Genomic DNA, 20351 nt, shown 5'->3' with positions numbered 1-20351 from the left:
AGGAATAGTTATAGCATATAAAGCAGACTTTAAATTTTAAATATAAAAATAGAAATAAATGATAACAGGAAGTAGGGAGATAGATTTTTCTTAAATGGGAAGATCCTTCTTAAAAGATGGAAAGTGGGGAGAGGAGAAGGTAATGAACAAAGAATTAAGATGTGTTATGTACATGTACTGACTCCCCACAAGAAATGTAATCATTATGTACTGCAAATGTACTAAAAAGAAAAAGAAAAACCTGAAAAAATGTCACAAGATCATTATATATTGATAAAAAGATCAATCCAGCAAATACTTGCACAGAAAGAACATACATCATGGGCCAGGGCTTTAGCTCAGTGGCGTCATGCCTGCATGGCAAGCACAAGGTCCTGAGTTCAGTCCCTGGTACTGAAAAAAAAAAAACATACTTCAAAATACTAAAGGTTATGCAGTATATGAAAAAACCACAATGCATATCATACTGACTGGAGAAACATGGAAAGCATTTTCTCTAAGCTTGGGAACAAAACAAGGTTGTACACTTTCATAACTCTTGTTTAATCTAGTAGTAGAAGTCTTAGCAAGAGAAAGAAAAGTCATTTAAATTGGAAGGAAAAAAACTAAATTACACATTTGCAGATAACATGATTCTATACATTGAAAAACAGCCCATCAAACAAGTTTTAGAAATTACAAACATATTCAGTAAAGTTACAGAATACAACATCAACATACCAAAAAAGTATCATTTTTATACACCAATAATGAACTTTCTGAAAAAGAAAATCCTATTCACAAGAGCTACAAAAATATTGGGGAGTATATTTAACCAAGAAAGTGAAAAATCCTACAATTAAATTATAAAACACTGATGAAAGAAATTATAAAAGACACCAAAAAGAAAGGTATTTCATGTTCCTGAATCAGAAGAGTCAGTTTTGTTAAAATGACCATACTATCTAATGTGATCTATAGATTCAATACAATTCCATAAAAAGGATTTCTGTCACAGAAATTGAAAAAAATCCTAAAATTTGTACAGTGCCACAAAAGACCTGGAATAGTAAAGTCATCCTTACTGACACCCCACCATATGCTGGAGGCATCAGCAATACCTGACTTCAAAACTTACTACAAATCTGTAGTAAGTGAAACAGTATGGTACTGTCATAAAAAGATAGAGACAGAATAAAGAACCCAGAAATTAACCCACATACTGATTTTTGACAAAGTCACCAAGAACATACAGTGAAGAAATGAGAGTCTCTTCATTAAATGGTGCTGGAAAAGTTGAATATACATATGCAGAATGAAACTAGATCCATTCTTTTACAGTACACAAAACTCAATTCAAAATAGATCAAAAACCTAAACTTGAAAACTGAAACTATGTATGTAATACAAGAAAACAATAAACATTTCAAGACAGTTTAGGCAGTGAATTTTTAGATAAGACCCCAAAGGCACAAGCAACAAAAGTTAGATAAATGGGATTATATTATACTATGAAGCTTCTACACAACAAAGGAAATATCAACAGAATTGAAACAAATTAGAATATGAGAGAAAATATTTGTAAACTATTCATCCAAGTGGTTGATGATATATATATGTGTGTGTGTGTGTGTGTGCTTAACCCCCAAATAACAAAAATACAACTAAAAAGGCAAAAAAAAAAACCCAAATGGGCCAAAGAACCACACACATTTCAAAAGAAGGTAAGCAAATAGCTACTTAGTACATGAAAACGGTAACTTTCACTAATCAGAGAAATCCAAATGAAAACCACAATGAGATATCATCTTACCTTAGCTAGAATGACTATCAAAAAGACAAAAAGTGGGAGACAAGTTAGGTAGAACTCTTGAAGACATTGGCATAGGAAAAGACTATGAACAAATTCTCATCAGCACAGCAACTAGCACAAAGAATCAACAACTGGGATCTCATCTTTTTAAAAACCCTTCTGCACTGCAAGAGAAACCACCAACAGAGCTAAGAGACAACTTACAATGTGGGAAAAAATTTTATCAGCTGTTCCTCAGACAGAGGTCTACTATCTAGAATATATAAAAAGCTCAAAAAAATCAGACTCCCCAAATATAAAGACTCAATTCAAAAATGGGCATCTGAAATGAACAGACATTTTTTCAGACAAAGAAGTGAAAGCAACTAATAAACGTGAAAAAATGTTCAACATCACTGGTCATTTGAGAGATGCAGATGAAACAACACTGAGATTTCACCTCACCCAAGAAAGAATGGCTGCTATCAAGAAATCAACCGATAACAGATGCTGGTGGGATAGTGGGGAGAAAGGAACCCTTCTCCATTTTTGGTGGGAGTGTAGACTGGTGTAACCATTGTGGAAATCAATTTGGACATACCTCAAAAAACTAGGATTAGAAGTCCCATTTGATCCAGCTATTCCTCCACTGAATATCTTCCCAAAAGAATAAAAAGAATCACACTACAGTGATATATGCTCACCCATGTTTATAGTGGCTCAGTTTGTAATAGCTAAAACTTGGAAACAGCCCAATTGCCCATCAACTGGAGTCTGGATGAAGAAAATGTGTTTTTTAAATAAAATGGAGTACCATTCAGCCATAAAGAATGAGAAACTAGAGACGTTTATAGCTAAGTGGATGCACACTGAGGCCATACTCTTAAGTGACATAAATAGAACACACGTGTAAATACCTAATAGTTTCTCTGGTGTGAGAAACTGAAAGTGTAAATAAGGATCAAAATGTACAACAGATAATGTGAAACAGGAAAAAAAAATGCAAAGGGGTAGGGGAAGTGGGAGGGGCAGGGGAAAGGAAAGAAGAAAAGAAAAAATATGACAAAAGGAAAAAAGTGGAAACAAAGTCTGTAAATAGGGAAGGATGGAGGGGGTGAAGGGAGGGCAGGGGAATGGGAAAAAATAAGAGGGCCAGGGATTTAGCTCAGTGGTGCTGCTGCCTGGCTCACAAACACAAGGTTCCGAGTTCGATCCCCAGTACCCCCTAAAAAGAAAAATGAACCAAGATATGTCATGTAAAGGTACAAGATCCCAATGATGAATGTAACTATATTGTATACTAAAATGTACCAATAAACTTAATAGTTTTCCTGGTTTAAAAATAAAAAGGTAGGGCTGGAAGAATGCAGAGAAAGGGCTACACTTATACCTTGTTGATGGAGTTGTAAATTAGATTAGCAATTATGGAAAATATTATGAAATATTTTCAGAAAACTAAAAGTAGAACTATCATATGATCCAGCGATTCCACTACTGGATATATACCCAAAGAAAATAAAATCAGTATACAAAAAAATACCTGAACTATGTTTATTATAGCACTATTCACAATAGCCAAAATGTGGAATCTGCCCATATACCCTTTAATGGATGAATGGATAAAGAAAGTATGATATATGTATACAATGGGAATACTTCTCAGCCACACACACACAAAAATTTTGTCATGTGCACTAACATGAATGGAACTAGAGGTCATTATGTTAATCAAAATAAGCCAGACATTGAGAGAGAAATACTACAGGCTCTCACAAATTTGTGGATATGAAAAAGTCAGTCTTACAAAAGAACAGAATAGAATAATGTGCACTAAAGATTGGGAAAGAGAGGAGGAAAGGGAACAAAAAGAAATTGAATAATAACACCAAAACTTGGAGTAGAGGAATTACTCCTGCTTTTTCTTTAGACTAATAAGGAAACTATTGGTTAAAACAATCCATGATATATTTCAAAATAACTAGAAAAGGAGACTATGATACATACAATTCCAACATATAAAAATAATATTTGAAGATATTGAAAATTAAAATTTTCTGATCTATGAAAAACATTAAGATGATTGAAATACAAGCCACAATTAAGAGAAACTAATTGTAAAAGACATGAGATAAAGGATTGTTGTACAACAAAAACCATACAATTATCTCCAAAGATGCAGAAAAAGCATTTGACAAAATCCAACAAGCATTTATGATAAAAACCCTACAAAAAATTGGAATAGATGGTCTTGACCTCAATCTGATAAAAGCCATCTATGAAAAACCAACAGCCAGTATCATACTAAATGATCAAACACTGGAATCCTTCACACTAAAATCAGGAACAAGACAAGGATGTCCACTATCACCACTCTTGTTCAATATATTTTTTGAAACATTAGCCATGGCAATTAGACAAGAAAGAAATGAATAAGGATAGGAAATGAAGAAGTCAAACTGTCATTTGCAGATGACATGATACTCTATATAGAAGACCCCAAGAACACCACCAAAAGTCTTCTAAACTTAATAACCAAATTCCGTAGAGTAGCTGGATACAAGGTCAACACATGAAAACCAATACTTTCCTCTACATGAACAACAGACTCACTGAGAAACAGGGCAAATAATTCCTTCCACAATAGCATCCAAAAAACCTGAAATACCTAGGAATCAAGCTAATGAAAGAAATCAAAGACCTCTACTCTGAAAACTATAGCACTCTGAAAAGAGAGATTGAAGATGATATCAGAAAATGGACAGACATCCCCTGCTCCTGGGTAGGAAGGATCAAGATAGTGAAAATGGCCATACTTCCAAAACTGCTATATAGATTCAATGCAATCCCAATTGAAATTCCAGCACCATACTTCACGGACCTTGAGAAAAAAATCCAAAAATGCATTTGAAACAAGAGACCCAGAATACCAAAAGCAATTCTTGGTAACAGAGACATGGCAGGGGATATCACATTCCCCAACTTGAAACGATACTGCAAAGCTACTGTGATAAAAACAGCATGGTACTGGCAAAGAAACAGACCTGAGGACCAGTGGAACAGATTAGAAGATGCAGAAACAACGCCAGACACACTCAGCCATCTCATCTTCGATAAAGGAGCCAAACACCCTCAATGGAGGAAAGATAGCCTCTTTAATAAATGGTGCTGGAAAAAATTGGGTTTCAACTTGCTAAAGATTAAAACTAGACATATCTCTCACCATGCACTAAACTAAAATCAAAATGGATTAAAGATCTAAATATTAAAATAGAAACGTTGAACCAGCTAGAACAGAGTTTAAGTAGAACTCTTGAAGACATTGGTGTAGGAAAAGATTTAATGAACAAAACCTAAGTTGCCTGTGAACTAGCACAAACAATCAACAAGTGGGATCTCTTCTTATTAAAAAGCTTCTGCACAGCAAGAGAAACCACCAGCAGTGTGAAGAGACAACCCAGAATGTGGGAAAAAATCTTCACCTGCTCTTCCTCAGACAAAGGTCTACTATCTCGAATCTATAAAGAACTTCAAAAGATCAGACACTTAAATTTAAAGACCCAATCCAAAACTGGGCATCTGAAGTGAACAGATATTTCTCAGACAAAGAAGTAGAAGTAGCAAATAAACATGAAAAAATGTTCAACATCATGGGTCATTCAAGAGATGCAAATGAAGACAATGCTGAGATTCCACCTCACCCCAGAAAGAATGGTTGCTATCATGAAATCAACCAATAAAAATTGCTGGTGGGGCTGTGGGGAAAGAGGAACCCTGCTCCACTGCTGGTGGGAGTGTATACTGGTGCAACCACTATGGAAATCAGTATGGAGATACCTCACAGAACTAGGACTGGAAGTCCCATTTGACCCTGCTATTCCACTGCTGGGTATCTTCCCCAAAGAATTAAAAGAATCATACCACAGTGATATATGTGCACCCATGTTCGTAGCACAATCTATAATAGCTAAAACTTGGAAATAGCCCAAATGCCCATCAACTGGAGAATGGATATAGAAAATGTGGTGTTTTAAAAATAAAACTGAATACTACTCAGCCATAAAAAAATGAGAAATTAGAGAATTTATAGCTAAATGGGTACACATTGAGACGATACTGTTATTTGAAATATATAGGACACATGTAAATATCGAATACTTTCTCTAGTGTGAGAAATTGTAAATAAAGACTAAAAGCTATAATAGATAATGTGAAATAGAGGCAAAGGGGAAGGGGAATTGGGAGGGGTAGAAGAAAGGAAAGAAGGGAACGGAATGAATATGAGAAAATGGAAAAATGGAAACAAAGTCTTTGTAAATAAGGAGGGATGGGGTTGAAGGGAAGGCAGGGGTAGCAGGGAAGATAAGAACCAAGAGACCCCGCTGCAGACAGGCAGGTCTGCCAATGCCCTACCGAGGTCCTGAGTCACACAGAACATGCCGAATCAGCCCACTGCAGAGAGGCAGGTCTGTGCATGCCCTACCAAGGTCCTGAGTCATGCGGAAGATGCCGAATCACCCCACTGCAGACAGGCAGCCACCTGGTTCCACACTACAAAGACGCAGAGGACACCAGACCACCAGACCAAGGTACTGAATCCTGCTGCTCCCAGCCCAGAGGAAAGGGCTTTTGGGCCACCTTCTGTCCCACTGCTCCTGGCCCAGAGGAAGGGGCTTCCAGACTACCATCCCTCCCACCACCCCCGGCCCAGAGATAGGGGCTTCTGAGCCGCCATCCCACTGCTCCTGGTCCAGAGGAAGGGGCTTCCCGGCCACCATCCCTCCTGTTACTCCCAGCCCACAGGAAAGGGCTTTTGGGTCACCATTCCTACCGCTGCTCCCAGCCCCTGTCCCACCTCTCCCAGCTCAGAGGAGGTAATCCGTGCAAGCACTAACAGCTCCCCGCCCCAGTTGAAATGAGAAAACATGTAAATAAGTCTCAAAACCAGACTTCCAGATCACCTACAGCAACCCCAAAGGGAAATGAGATGGAACACTCTGATACTCAACCACCTGGACACACTGAACTGGCAACAAAAGGGGATCTGGAAAAAATGAAATCAGAAATAATTTCTCAGATGACAGGAGAAATTGGGCCCCTAGTGCAAGACATGATTAATGAATCTAGAGAGGAGCTCAGGAACATGATGGAATCCCAACATAAGAAACAAATGGAATCCATAAAACAGATGCAAATAGACTTCCAGGATATGAAAAACTCCATTGAAAGTCTACACAGCAGAATGAGCCAATGTGAGGACAGAATTTCAGATATAGAAGATAAGATTGCAATTAGTGAGCAGGAAAAGAAAAATTGCCTCAAAATTATAAGGGAATATGAGAAATCAATCCAGCAGCTGCTAGATGATGCAAGAAGAATAACATAAGACTGATTGGGCTCAATGAAGAAACAGGAGAGAGTGGAGATGACATAAAAAATCTCTTTGCAGAAATAATGGCAGAAAACTTCCCAAGCAGGAAAAAGAGCTTGACATACAGATAAGTGAGGCATATAGGACTCCAAATAGCCTTGATCAAAAAAAATCTACACATAGGCATATAATTGTTAAGATTCCAGAAACACAACAGAACAAAGTTCTCCAAGCAGTCAGAGAAAAGAAACAAATCACATACAAAGGAAAGCCCATCAGAATCACAGCAGACTTCTCAACACAAACCATCAAGGCAAGAAGAGCTTGGAGTGACATATTCCAAGCCCTACAAGAAAACAGCCTCCAACCCAGGTTAATGGACCCTGCAAAACTATCTTTTAAAATTGATGGAGAAATAAGATACTTTCAGGACAAAGAGCACCTTAGGAACTTTGTGAATTCCAAACCAGCACTCCAAAGAATTTTACACAATAGCCTAGGAACAGACATTGAGGATCACAACCCCAGGAAGCAAAGCAGAATGAACTCATCTGGCATGACAAGAAATTAAATGTAAAGGGGGAGAATGCAAAAAACAGTAAAAGTCATGGCAATGACAAGTCAATACGTTTCAGTTATACCCATCAATGTTAATGGTTTCAATTCACCAATCAAAAGAAATAGACTGGCAGAATGGGTCAAGAAGCAAAATCCAACAATATGCTGCATACAAGAAACATACTTAATTCAAAAGGAAACTGATAGACTGAAAGTTAAAGGGTGGGAAACAATACTCCATGTGACAGGAACCTTAAAAAACGCATGGGTACCTATCCTCTTTGCAGATCAAGTAGATTTCAAACCAACACTGATTAAGAGAGATGAAGGAGGACACTATATACTTGTAAAGGGAAGAATCCAAGAGGAAGAGATGACAATCATAAATATCTATGCACCAAACACTAGTGCAACCAACTATATACAACAAATACTAATGGACATGAAAAGTCATATATGCACTAATACAATTGTAGTGGTGGACCTCAACACCCCACTGTCACAAATAGATAGATCAACTAGACTAAAAATAAGTCATGAAATACTAGAACTCAATCAAACTCTTGAACAAATGAATTTAACAGATGTTTACAGAGTCTTCCACCCCACAAAATCAGAATACACATTCTTCTCAGCTGCACATGGGTCATTCTCAAAAATAGACCACTTACACATAGAACATGTTTACATAAGGGCAAAGGAATTGAAGTTATCCCCTGTATATTATCATACCATAGTGCGATGAAATCGGAGATCCATAGCAAAAGAAACAAAAAATTTCATAAACACGTGGAAATGGAACAACACAATTCTGAATAACCAGTAGGTCACAGAGGAAATTGAAGAAATCAGACAGTTCCTTCAATTCAATGACAATGACAATACAACACATTGGAATCTATGGGACACAATGAAAGTCTTATGAGGGAAATTCATAGCAGTGAATACACATATTAGGAAAACAGAACGAGTCCAATTAAACAACCTGATGCTGAACCTCAAGCTTCTAGAAAAAGAAGAGCAGGACAAACCCAAAGCTTATACAAGGGAGGAAATTATAAAGATCAGAGAAGAAATCAATGCAATGGAGACTAAGAGAATGATACAAAAAAATCAATGAAGCCAAGAGTTGGTTCTTCGAAAGAATCAACAAAATTGACAAACCTTTAGCCAACCTTGTCAGAAAAAGGAAAGAAAAGGCCCAAATCCATGCAAGTAGGAATGAAAAGGGTGAAATTACAACAGACCCAGCAGAAATCCAGAGGATCATCAATACCTACTTCCTGAACCTATAAGCCAATAAGATGGACAACACAGAAGAAATGGACAGATTCCTAGATACATATGAATTACCAAAGTTGAATGAAGAAAACCTAAAAATTCTGAACAACCCAATATCAACCAGTGAAATTGAAAATGTAATTAAAAACTTATCAACTAAGAAAAGCCCGGGCCCTGATGGCTTCACTGCTGAATTCTACAAGACATTTAGAGAGGAACTGCTGCCACTACTGTTTAAACTCTTCAATGAAATTGAAAGGGAAGCAATACTTCCGAATTCATTCCTGGAAGCAAGCATCACCTTGATCCCCAAAGCAGAGAAAGACCCAACTGAAAAAGAGAACTATAGGCCAATCTCACTAATGAACATAGATGCAAAAATCCTTAATAAGATAATGGCAAACAGAATGCAGAAGATCATCAAGAAGATCATACACCTTGATCAAGTGGGATTCATCCCAGGGATCCAGGAATAGTTCAATATATACAAATCAATCAACATAATACACTATATCAATAGAGCCAAGGACAAAAACCATATGATTATCTCCATAGACGCAGAAAAAGCATTTGACAAAATCCAACGTGCATTTATGATAAAAGCCCTACAAAAAATTGGAATAGATGGTCTCTTCCTCAAACTGATAGAAGCATCTATGAAAAACCAACAGCCTGTATCATACTAAATGGTCAAAAACTGAAATCCTTCACACTAAAATCAGGAACAAGACAAGGATGTCCACTATCACCACTCTTGTTCAATATAGTTCTGGAAACAGCCATGGCAGTTAGACAAGAGAAAGAAATAAAAGGAATAAAGATAGGAAATGAAGTCAAATTGTCATTATTTGCAGATGACATGATACTGTATATAGAAGACCCCAAGAACTCCACCAAAAGTCTTCTAGACTTAATAACCAAATTCAGTCAAGTAGGTGGTTACAAGGTTAACACACAAAAATCAATAGTTTTCCTCTACACCAATAACAGACTCACTGAGAGAGAAATAGAGCAAATAATTCCTTTCACAAGAGCATCCAAAAAAGTGAAATACCTAGGAATCAACCTAATGAAAGAAATCAAAGACCTCTTCTCTGAAAACTATGGCACTCTGAAAAGAGAGATTGAAGATGATATCAGAAAATGGAAAAACATCCCCTGCTCCTGGGTAGGAAGGATTAATATAGTGAAAATGGCCATACTTCCAAAACTGCTATATAGATTTATTGCAATTCCAATTGCGATCCCAGTAGCATACTTCATAGACCTTGAGAAAACAATCCAAAAATTCATTTGGAAGAAGAGACCCAGAATAGCAAAAGCAATTCTAGGTAACAGAGACATGGCAGGGGGTATCACAATCCCCAACCTGCAACTCTACTACAAAGCTACTGTGATAAAAACAGCATGGTACTGGCAAAAAACAGACTTGAGGACCAGTGGAACAGATTAGAAGATGCAGAAACAACGCCAGACACACTCAGCCATCTCATCTTCAATAAAGGAGCCAAACACCCTCGCTGGAGGAAAGATAGCCTCTTTAATAAGTGGTGCTGGAAAAATTGGGCTTCAACTTGCCAAAGATTAAAACTAGACCTGTGTCTCTCACCATGCACTAAACTAAAATCAAAATGGATTAAAGATCTAATATTAAAATAGAAACTCTGAACCAGTTGGAACAGAGGTTAGGTAGAACCCTTGAAGACATCGGTGTAGGAAAAGATTTTATGAACAAAACCTCAGTTGCCCATGAACCAGCACAAACAACAAGTGGAATCTCTTCTTATTAAAAGGCTTCTGCACAGCAAGAGAAACCACCAGCAGTGTGAAGAGACAACCCACAATGTGGGAAAAAATCTTCACCTGCTTTTCCTCAGACAAAGGTCTACTATCTCGAATCTATAAAGAACTTAAAAAGATCAGACCTCTCAGATTTAAAGGCCCAATCTCCAAATGGGCATCTGAAATGAACAGACATTTCTCAGACGAAGTAGAAATAGCAAATAAATACATGAAAAAATGTTCAACATCACTGGTCATTCGAGAGATGCAAATGAAAACAATGCTGAGATTCCACTTCACACCAGAAAGAATGGCTGCTATCATGAAATCAACCAATAACAAATGCTGGCGGGGCTGTGGGGAAAGAGGAACCCTGCACCACTGCTGGTGGGAGTGTAAACTGATGCAACCACTGTGGAAATCAGTATGGAGATACCTCAAAGAACTAGGACTGGAAGTCCCATTTGACCCCACTATTCCACTGCTGGGTATCTTCCCCAAAGAATTAAAAGAATCATACCACAGTGATATATGTGCGCTCATGTTCATAGCAGCACAGTTTGTAATAGCTAAAACTTGGCAACAGCCCAAATGCCCATCAACTGGAGACTGGATAAAGAAAATGTGTTTTTTTAATAAAATGGAGTACTACTCATCCATAAAAAATGAGAAATTAGAGACATTTATAGCTAAGTGGATGCACATTGAGGCAATACTCTTAAGTGAAATAAATAGGACACACATGTATAAATACCAAATAGTTTCTCTGGTGTGAGAAACTGAAAGTGTAAATAAGGACTAAATGTATAATAGGTCATGTGAAATAGGAAGAAAAGGGGCAAAGGGGAAGGAAGTGGGAAGGCTAGGGGAAAGGATAGAAGGGAATGGGATTAATATGAGAAAATGGAAAAATAGAACAAAATCTTTGTAAACAGGGAGGAGTGGAGGGTTTGAGGGGAGTGCTGGGCAAAGGTGAAAAAAAAAGAACCAAAGAGACTATGTAAAGGTGCAAATTTCCAATGATGAATGTCATTATATTGTATACCTAAAATGTACCAATGATTAAAATGAATAATGGATAATGCAAAAGAGGAAGAAAAAGTCCAAAGTGTTAGGGGGAGTGTGAGGGGTAGGGGAAAGGAAAGAAGGGAAAGAAAAAATTATGAGAAATGGAAAAAATGGAAACAAAGTCTTCGTAAATAGGGATGAATGGAGGGGCTGAAGGGAGGGCTGGGAATGGGGAAAAAATAAGAACCAAGATACAACACGTAAAGGTACAAGTTCCCAATGATAAATGTAAATGTATGTATGTCTAAAATGTACCAATGAAAGCATTTAAGGGAAAAAAAAGGATTGTTGTCCAAAATATACAACTCTTGAAACTCAGCAATAAACACATGAACAGGTTGTTTAACAAATGGGACAAAAACCTTAATAAACACCTCATCAAAGATAATATAGCATGTCACTGAGAAAATGCATATCAAAGCAACAATGAGATATCAGTGCATACCTATTAGAATGGTAAAAATCTAATACACTTATAATACTAAATTCTTTTTGTTGTTGTTTTTGTTACCAGGGATTGAACTTGGGCCCTTTTACTTGCAAGGCAGGCAGCAGAACCACTGAGCTAAATCCCCAGCCTTATAATACTCAATTCTGGCAAGGATATACAGCAATAAGAACCATCATTCATTGTTGATGAGAAAGCAAAACTGGTATAGCCACTTTGGAAGACTAGCGGTTTTCTTACAAAACTAAATACACTTTTGTCATATGATTCAGTAATCGTACTTCTTAGTATTTGTTCCCAAAACCTAGAAACATATGTCCATGCAAAAACCTGCACAGGGATGTTTATGGAAGCTTAATTCACAATTACCAAAATTTGGAAGCAGCCAAGATATTGTTCAGTAGGTGAAAGGATAAATTAACTGGTATAACCAGACAGTGGAATAGCATTCAATGCTAAAAATAATTTAACAAGCCATGAAAAGACATGTGGGAAACAAATGCATGTTACTAAGTGAGAGAAGCCAATCTGAAAAGGCTACATACTATTCAATTACAAGTATATGACATTCTGGAGATAGTTAAAAATCATTGATTGCCAGAGATTGGGATGAAACTTCAGAATTCAGAGGATATTTAGGGCAGTGAAATTATTCTTTGTGATATTATAATAGTGGGTACAGTATACATTGGTCTCATGTGACATTATACATTTGTTAAAATATACAGACTATAAAACACAGAGTGAACCTTAATGTAAACTATAGACTTTGATGATTCTCAATGAGGGTTCATTGATTTAACAATTGTACTATTTGTGGTTCATAGCCACAAGAGAATTGAGTACTCTTCTGTTGTTTCCCCAAACACCAGAAAGGCCTAAAATGGTGTGAGATCCTGCCCACCACCCTGCACTGGCAAAGTAGGCCCTCTGCCAAGCCTTGGGGTGGCCCTAGGGTCTGAAACTGGGTCTGAGACAGATAGCATAGGCAAAGAGACACTGAATGGTGCTGATACCAGAGTTCTTCTGACGTGGGCAAAGGGACCATAATTGGTGCCTTCATGAGAAGTCTTCTGTCCATATACTAAGCAAGGAAAGGTTTTGAAGGTAAGACATGGAGATGACCATGATAATTGCCAGGCAATGAAAGAAGTGGGTGTGAGTTCCCTGGCAGAAGTCCATGGAGAAATAGAGAACTTGGTATTGAGCAAACAACACTACATTTCCTTCCCTCAAAATCAATTAGGACAATTGGATCTTGAGATAACTACAGAGGCCTGCAGTGGGTCATGTCTAGAGCACAACTTGAAACCAGAACATATGTTTGGAAGTAGTGACAACCCTCACTGCTTTGGGTGAGCAATTGACTGGTCCACAGGGGGAAATTGCTTGGCTGCTCACAATCAGACTAACTCCAGTGTAGAAGGAGCTCTGTGAATGTTCTAGGTTAATGCTATAACAATTCTGTGGAGGTTTTAATTTTCATTTTTATTGTACTTGTTTCAATGCTTGTAAGTTTGACTTGGGTCATCTTTTTTTCTGCTTTTTTCTTTTCTTCCCCCTACTTCCTGCTTATTTATTGGTATTATTTTATTAGTTTACTTTATTCTTTAAGGTTTTTCCCATTGACCTGCTACCTTTTTCAGTGATTCTATTTTTTAAATTCCTTTCCTTTGTATTTTTTTCTCTTTCTCATTTTCTTGCCTGCTGAGTTCTGCCTCCCTCTTCACTGCCTATCTGAGGTATATATTATCATACATGATATATGTGATATTTATTATCTATATCAGAATACTGTATACATGCATTAGAGAATAAGAATTAACCAGTTGTATAATTTAAACAATACCATTCATTCAAGGGCATGTCAGGATAATCCTTATCAAAGTTAGCCTCAGAGGATCTAAACAAAACTACTTACAGATAAGTTAACAGATTCTGAAAATCTCACAGGCTCCCTTGATCTTTAAATACATTTCCACCCAACTTCATATATCCTTCTGCCAACACAAATACACCCTCAATCCCTTTCAACATTAGACCTTTAACCCAGATATAAAAATAATTCCAAAATCCTGTCTAATTTCTATCTATTGACATTTATCATACCTCACTCTCCTCCCACTGACATATCTATTTCATTTTCCATTTCTCTCTCCTTCCTCCCATGATCCACATCCTAAACAAACTGGAAACAGCAATGTAATCTAATGTGTAAGGGGTGCTGGTAAAAGGGTAAAATTATCCAAACAAGTTTTAATGTTTATGACTGATATATGGTTCGATCTATTGATGCTGTTATAACCAGTAGAAATTCTCTCCTTACAACACAGTGACAGGCTCCAACCCAATTGAACTGAATAAGCTGAAGTTATAAATAATACTTCTTGAAAAATAGGGCCAAAAATACATCATTTGAAAACAGAACCTAACTAAAGAGATCTTCAGGCCAACAACAAATACTCTTCACTATTTGACCTGAACCTTCAGCACAAAAAAAATTCATGTTCTCATATGAGAACATGAATAAACAAGGCAACAAAAGGTCTCCAAAGACTACCAACTGTCCCAAGGGGATGAGTGGAGAGAAAAATCAAACATCAGATAGCTGAGCTGCACAAAATGGTTAAACAGAAAGCAAAGAAACTCAACAAATTCAAAGATAACATAACCTAAAAGTTAGTAGAATTGACCAATGTAATTATGAAAGAAAAAAAGTTGGAAGGGTTTATCAAAACTATTCAAAATATGAATGACAAATTTATTTAAAAAACAGACTTTATTAAAGGTATCAAAGGGAAACCTTGGAGATAAAGAATTCTATTGAAAACATGAACAGTGGGCTCTTCCCACAGCACTGTGAGGACCCAGGCACGGGTTGGAGCCCCTGTTCCATCCCACGCTCCATTTAGCTGTGCAGGTGCCTGCAGGGCACAGTCCTGCTCCCCCACCCCCACCCCCATGGTCCACATCCCCCTGCCACCTCTGGCCTCCTGGCTGTTCTGTTACCTGGTTCCACACTACAGAGGCACAGGGGATTATAAAGGCCCTTGTCCTGAGCACCACAAGATAGAGCAAAAGTTAGCAACAGAAAGAGGGCCTCTCAGGCTCCTTGATGAAAACTGAAGCTCAGCAAAAAAGTAAAGAGAATCTCTACAATAAAGGCACACCAGACCACCTTACTTGGTAAGTTGGAGGGATCATCATATCCCATCAGAACCTGCACTATCTTCAGGGGAAGGGCAACTGGAACCTGCAGTAGAACTTTACAGAGTTCAACCCTACAGGAAGACAGGGAGCTCAACTTGGGACTAGCAGCCAGAAATCTGCCTGAATATCACAGGTCTGCTACTGGCTTGCTGAGACTCACTGAGTTGTATATGCGCATGGCTGCCTACATTGCCTTCTGTGACAGCAGAGACATACCCTGAAGGAGGCCCTTCATTTTTATTTTGTTATTTGCCAAAAAGAAAAAAAATTGTTTTCTCTTATTTTTAATTCTTAATTTTTACTTTTTTCTACTCTTTTCAAATTTTTATTTTCTTTCTTTTATCCTCTCTCTCTCTCTTTCTCTCTCTCTCTCTCTCTCTTGCTGTTCCACATTGCTCTTCATCTCCCTATGTGTTCCTTTCTGGACTGAATTTGGATTTCTCCTTTATTCTTTTCTTCTCTTTTTCCTTCTCTTGATTATCATTAGTTTTAAAGGAAAGTAAATACAGTATATAGCCTCTCTATTGCTGTTAGGTGGTTCCGTTCACATCTTTGTTCTTTCATTCTGCCTTTTCCTCTTGCCTTTAACAATTTCTTAGAGTTTGTATGATCTTCCTGTGTCTTCTGGCCTCACTGCTAATCATTCCTGACCTTTCTACCTGTTCCTCTCTCCCCAACTCCTTCTAACTCCTGATCCCGAAGGGTAAAGTTGCTACATTGAAGAGTTTATTCATTATAAACATATGTTGGGTTGGTCCTCAGTCTTGATTTAATTCACATAGTTAAATGCAATAAATTAATAACTACCACAAAATGTCATTTTCTAAGCTGCACTTGATGCTATGGTGTTGCTGACTGTGTCATTTGGGCTAAGATGTTGTGATTGATCTAATCAGTTTTCCTTCCTGGTATAATGAAAATGAAATAGCCTCAGAGTCATTAGAGTCACAAAACCTAAACACCAGCTATATCTGGAACACACCTCTGAAAAGCAATCATTCCACAAGGGTTTTAAACACAAGAAACAAAGATACCTACATTAAGCAATTTTAAAATTTCAACCCAGGAATTAAACCAAGGACAGTACAAAAAACAAAAATGAGAAGACATTTAAGCAAGGCACAAACTCAGGCTTCCACCCCACAAAAGGCAAATTCTGGGCGAAATGAGGTGGGAAAGTCTGATAATCAACCACCTAGACATCCTGAACTGATAGCACAAGAAGTAACAAAACAGATGCATAACTCTAGAAAAATTCAAAGCAGGGATAATCTCCCAGATAACTACAGAGATGGTGAGCAGAGAACAAGACATGATTAGAGGCTCTAGAACAGAAACAGATAAGGAAATAGATGAGATCAGAAACATGCTGAAAGCCATGAATACCTAGCATAAGAAAGAAATGGAAACCATGATCACCCAACATAAGAAAGAAATGGAATCCATGAAATAGATTCAAACATATTCAGGAGATTAAAAACTCCACTGAAAGCATGCAGAGCAGATTATGAGAATCTGAAGACAGAATATCAGATATAGAAGACAGGACTGTGGTTAAGGACCATGAAAACAAAGATTTCTTAAAGATAGTAAGGGACCATGAGAAATCAATTCAACAACTGCTAGATGATGCAAAGAAGAATAACATAAGGCTGATAGGAGTCTGTGAAAAAAAAGGAGAAAGTACAATTGACCTTAAAAAAAACTGTTCACAGAAGTAATAGTGGAAAACTTCCCAGACAGAGGTGGAGAATTGGACATACAGATAAGTGAAGCATATAGAACTCCAGCTAGTCATGATAAAAAAAAAAAAATCTACACCTAGACATATAATAGTCAAGATCCCAGAAACCCAACAGAAGAAAAAATCCTACAAGCAGTTAGGGAAAAGAAACAAATCACCTACAAAGGAAAGCCCATAAGAATCATGGCAGATTTCTCAACACAAACCCTCAAATTAAGGAGAGCCTGGAGTGAAGTATTTCAAGGCCTAAAAGAAAATAACTTCCAACCTAGACTACTGTAACCTGCAAAATTATCTTTCAAAATCAATGGGGAAATTAAATACTTTCACAACAAAGAACACCTGAGAAACTTCATGAACACCAAACCAGCACTCCAAACAATTTTCAGCAATATCCTAAAAAAGACAATGAAGGTCACAACTCCATGAGGCCCAACAGAGGGAAGCCACCGGGCAAGGTAATACACTACAGGGAAAGGGGGGGAAATAATAAATGAAAGAGCCAACAACAGGAAAAAATGACAAGGATGAGTCAGTATCTATCAGTTATAACTATCAATGTTAATGGCCTCAATTCACCAATCAAATGAAATAGACTGATAGAATGGATTAAGAAGCAAAATCCAGCAATATGCTGTATACAAGAAACACACCTAACTCAAAAGGAAATTCATAGACTGAAAGTAAAAGGATGGAAAACTTCTCCACCTGACAGGAACCCAGAAAAAAGCAGGTGTAGCAATCTTATCAGCAGACAAAGTAGATTTCAAACCAAAACTAATTAAGAGAGACAAAGATAGTCACTACATCCTTGCGAAGGGAACAATCCAAGAGGAAGAGATGACAGTCCTAAATATATATGCACCAAATATGAATGCCCCAAACTATACAAAACAAATATTAATGGACATGAAAAACCAAATAAGCACTAATACAATTGTAGTGGGGGACCTCAACACCCCTCTATCACAAATAGACAGATCATCTAGAAAAAAAATTAACAATGAAATTCTAGAAATGAACCAAGCTATTGAACAAATGGACTTAATAGATGTTTACAGTGTTCCACTCCACAAAATCAGAATACACATTCTATTCAGCTGCACACAGGTCATTCTCCAAAATAGATCACATGCTAGCTCATAGGACATGTCTAAGTAAATGTAAAAGAATTGAAGTCATCCCCTGTATATTATCAGACCATAGTGCAATAAAATTGGAGGTCAATAACATAAGAAACCACAAAACACCCACAAACACATGGAAATTGAATAACAGCCTCCTGAACAACCAATGGGTGACAGAGGAAATTAAAGTAGAAATTAGACACTTTCTACAAGTAAATGATAATGCCAGTACAACATACAGGAATCTATGATACACAATGAAAGTAGTTCTATGTGGGAAATTCATAGCAGTGAAAGCGTAATAGGACAACAGAGAGAACTCAGTTAAATAACCTAATGCAGAACCTCAAACTCCTAGAAAAAGAAGAGCATAACAAATCCAAAGCTTGTACAAGAAAGGAAATTACAAAGATCAGAAAAGAATTCAATGCAATGGAGACTAAGAGAATGATACAAAAAATTAATGAATCAAATAGTTGGCTTTTTGAAAGAATAAAATTGATAAACCTTTAGCCAACCTTATCCAAAAAAGGACAGAAAAGGCTCAGATCCATGCAATTAAGAATGAAAAAGCTGAAGTCACAACAGACCCAGCAGAAATCCAGAGGATCATCAATACCTACTTTGAGAACCTGTACTCTAATAAAATGGAAAATACAGAAGAAATGGACAGATTCCTAGATACATATGAATTCCCAAAGTTAAATGAAGAAGATGTAGAAATTCTAAACACCCCAATAACATTGAGTGAAATTGAAAATGTAATAAAAAATTTACCAACAAAGAAAATCCCAGGTCCTGATGGCTTCACTGCTAAATTCTACAGGACATTTAAAGAAGAACTGTCACCATTACTCTTTAAACTCATCAAGGAAATTGAAAGGGAAGCAAGACTTCCAAATTCATTCCTGGAAGCAAGTGTTACTTTCATTCCAAAACCAGGAAAAGACCCAACCCAAACACAGAACTACAGACCAATCTCCCTAATGAACATAGATGCAAAAATCCCCAACAAGATACTGGCAAACAGAATACAGAGGGTCATCAAGAAGATCATACACCCTGACCAAGTTGGATTTATCCCAGGGATGCAAGGATGGTTCAACATCCATAAATCAATAAATGTAATACACTATATTAACAGAGTCAAGGACAAAAACCATAGGATCATCTCAATAGATGCAGAAAAGGCATTTGACAAAATCCAGCACCCATTCATGATTAAAAAACGCTATGAAAAATTGGAATAGAAGGTCTTTATGTCAACCTGAGTAAGGCTATCTATGAAAAACCAACAGCCAACATCATACTAAATAGCCAAAACTGAAAACTTTCAGGCTAAAATCAGGAACAAGACAAGGATGCCCACTATCACCACTCCTGTTCAATATTGTTCTGGAAACATTAGCCATAGCAATTAGACAAGAGAAAGAAATAAAAGGAATAAAGATAGGAAAGGAAGAAGTGAAACTGTCATTATTTGCTGATGATATGATACTTTACATAGAAGACCCACAAAACTCGGTCAAAAGTCTTCTAGACCTAATTGACAGATTCAGTAGAGTAGCTGGATATAAGGTCAACACTCAAAAAACAATAGCCTTCTTATACGCAAATAGCAGACCCATTGAGAGAGAAATTCAGGAAATAATTCCTTTTACAATAGCATCTAAAAAAATGAAAATATCTAGGAATCAACCTAACAAAGGATGCAAAAGATCTCTACACTGAAAACTACAGCACTGTAAAGAAGGAGATTGAAGAGGATATAAAAAAATGGAAAGATATCCCTTGTTCCTGGGTAGGAAGAACCAATATAGTGAAAATGGCCATACTTCCAAAACAACTATATAAATTTAATGCAATACTGATTGAAATTCCATCATTATACTTCACAGAACTAGAGAAAACAATCCAAAAATTCATTTGGAATCAGAAGAAACCTATAATAGCAAAAGCAATTCTAGGCAACAGAGACATGGCTGGGGGTTTCA

The 20351-nt window shown here is 37.1% G+C and overlaps 1 protein-coding gene across 1 annotated transcript in view; it reads right to left on the bottom strand.

Annotated features, from left to right (window-relative positions):
- LOC101713011 (5-hydroxytryptamine receptor 5B) overlaps window positions 1–20351 on the bottom strand; it is a 78792-nt gene that overhangs the window by 10460 nt on the left and 47981 nt on the right. The gene's annotated exons all lie outside the window — the stretch shown is intronic.

Source organism: Heterocephalus glaber, unplaced genomic scaffold (genome assembly GCF_053883595.1).
Source record: "Heterocephalus glaber isolate CG9 unplaced genomic scaffold, H.glaber_assembly_v1.0 deba00000347, whole genome shotgun sequence".
NCBI lineage: Eukaryota > Metazoa > Chordata > Mammalia > Rodentia > Bathyergidae > Heterocephalus > Heterocephalus glaber.
This window is presented reverse-complemented; position numbering and strand designations above follow the sequence as displayed.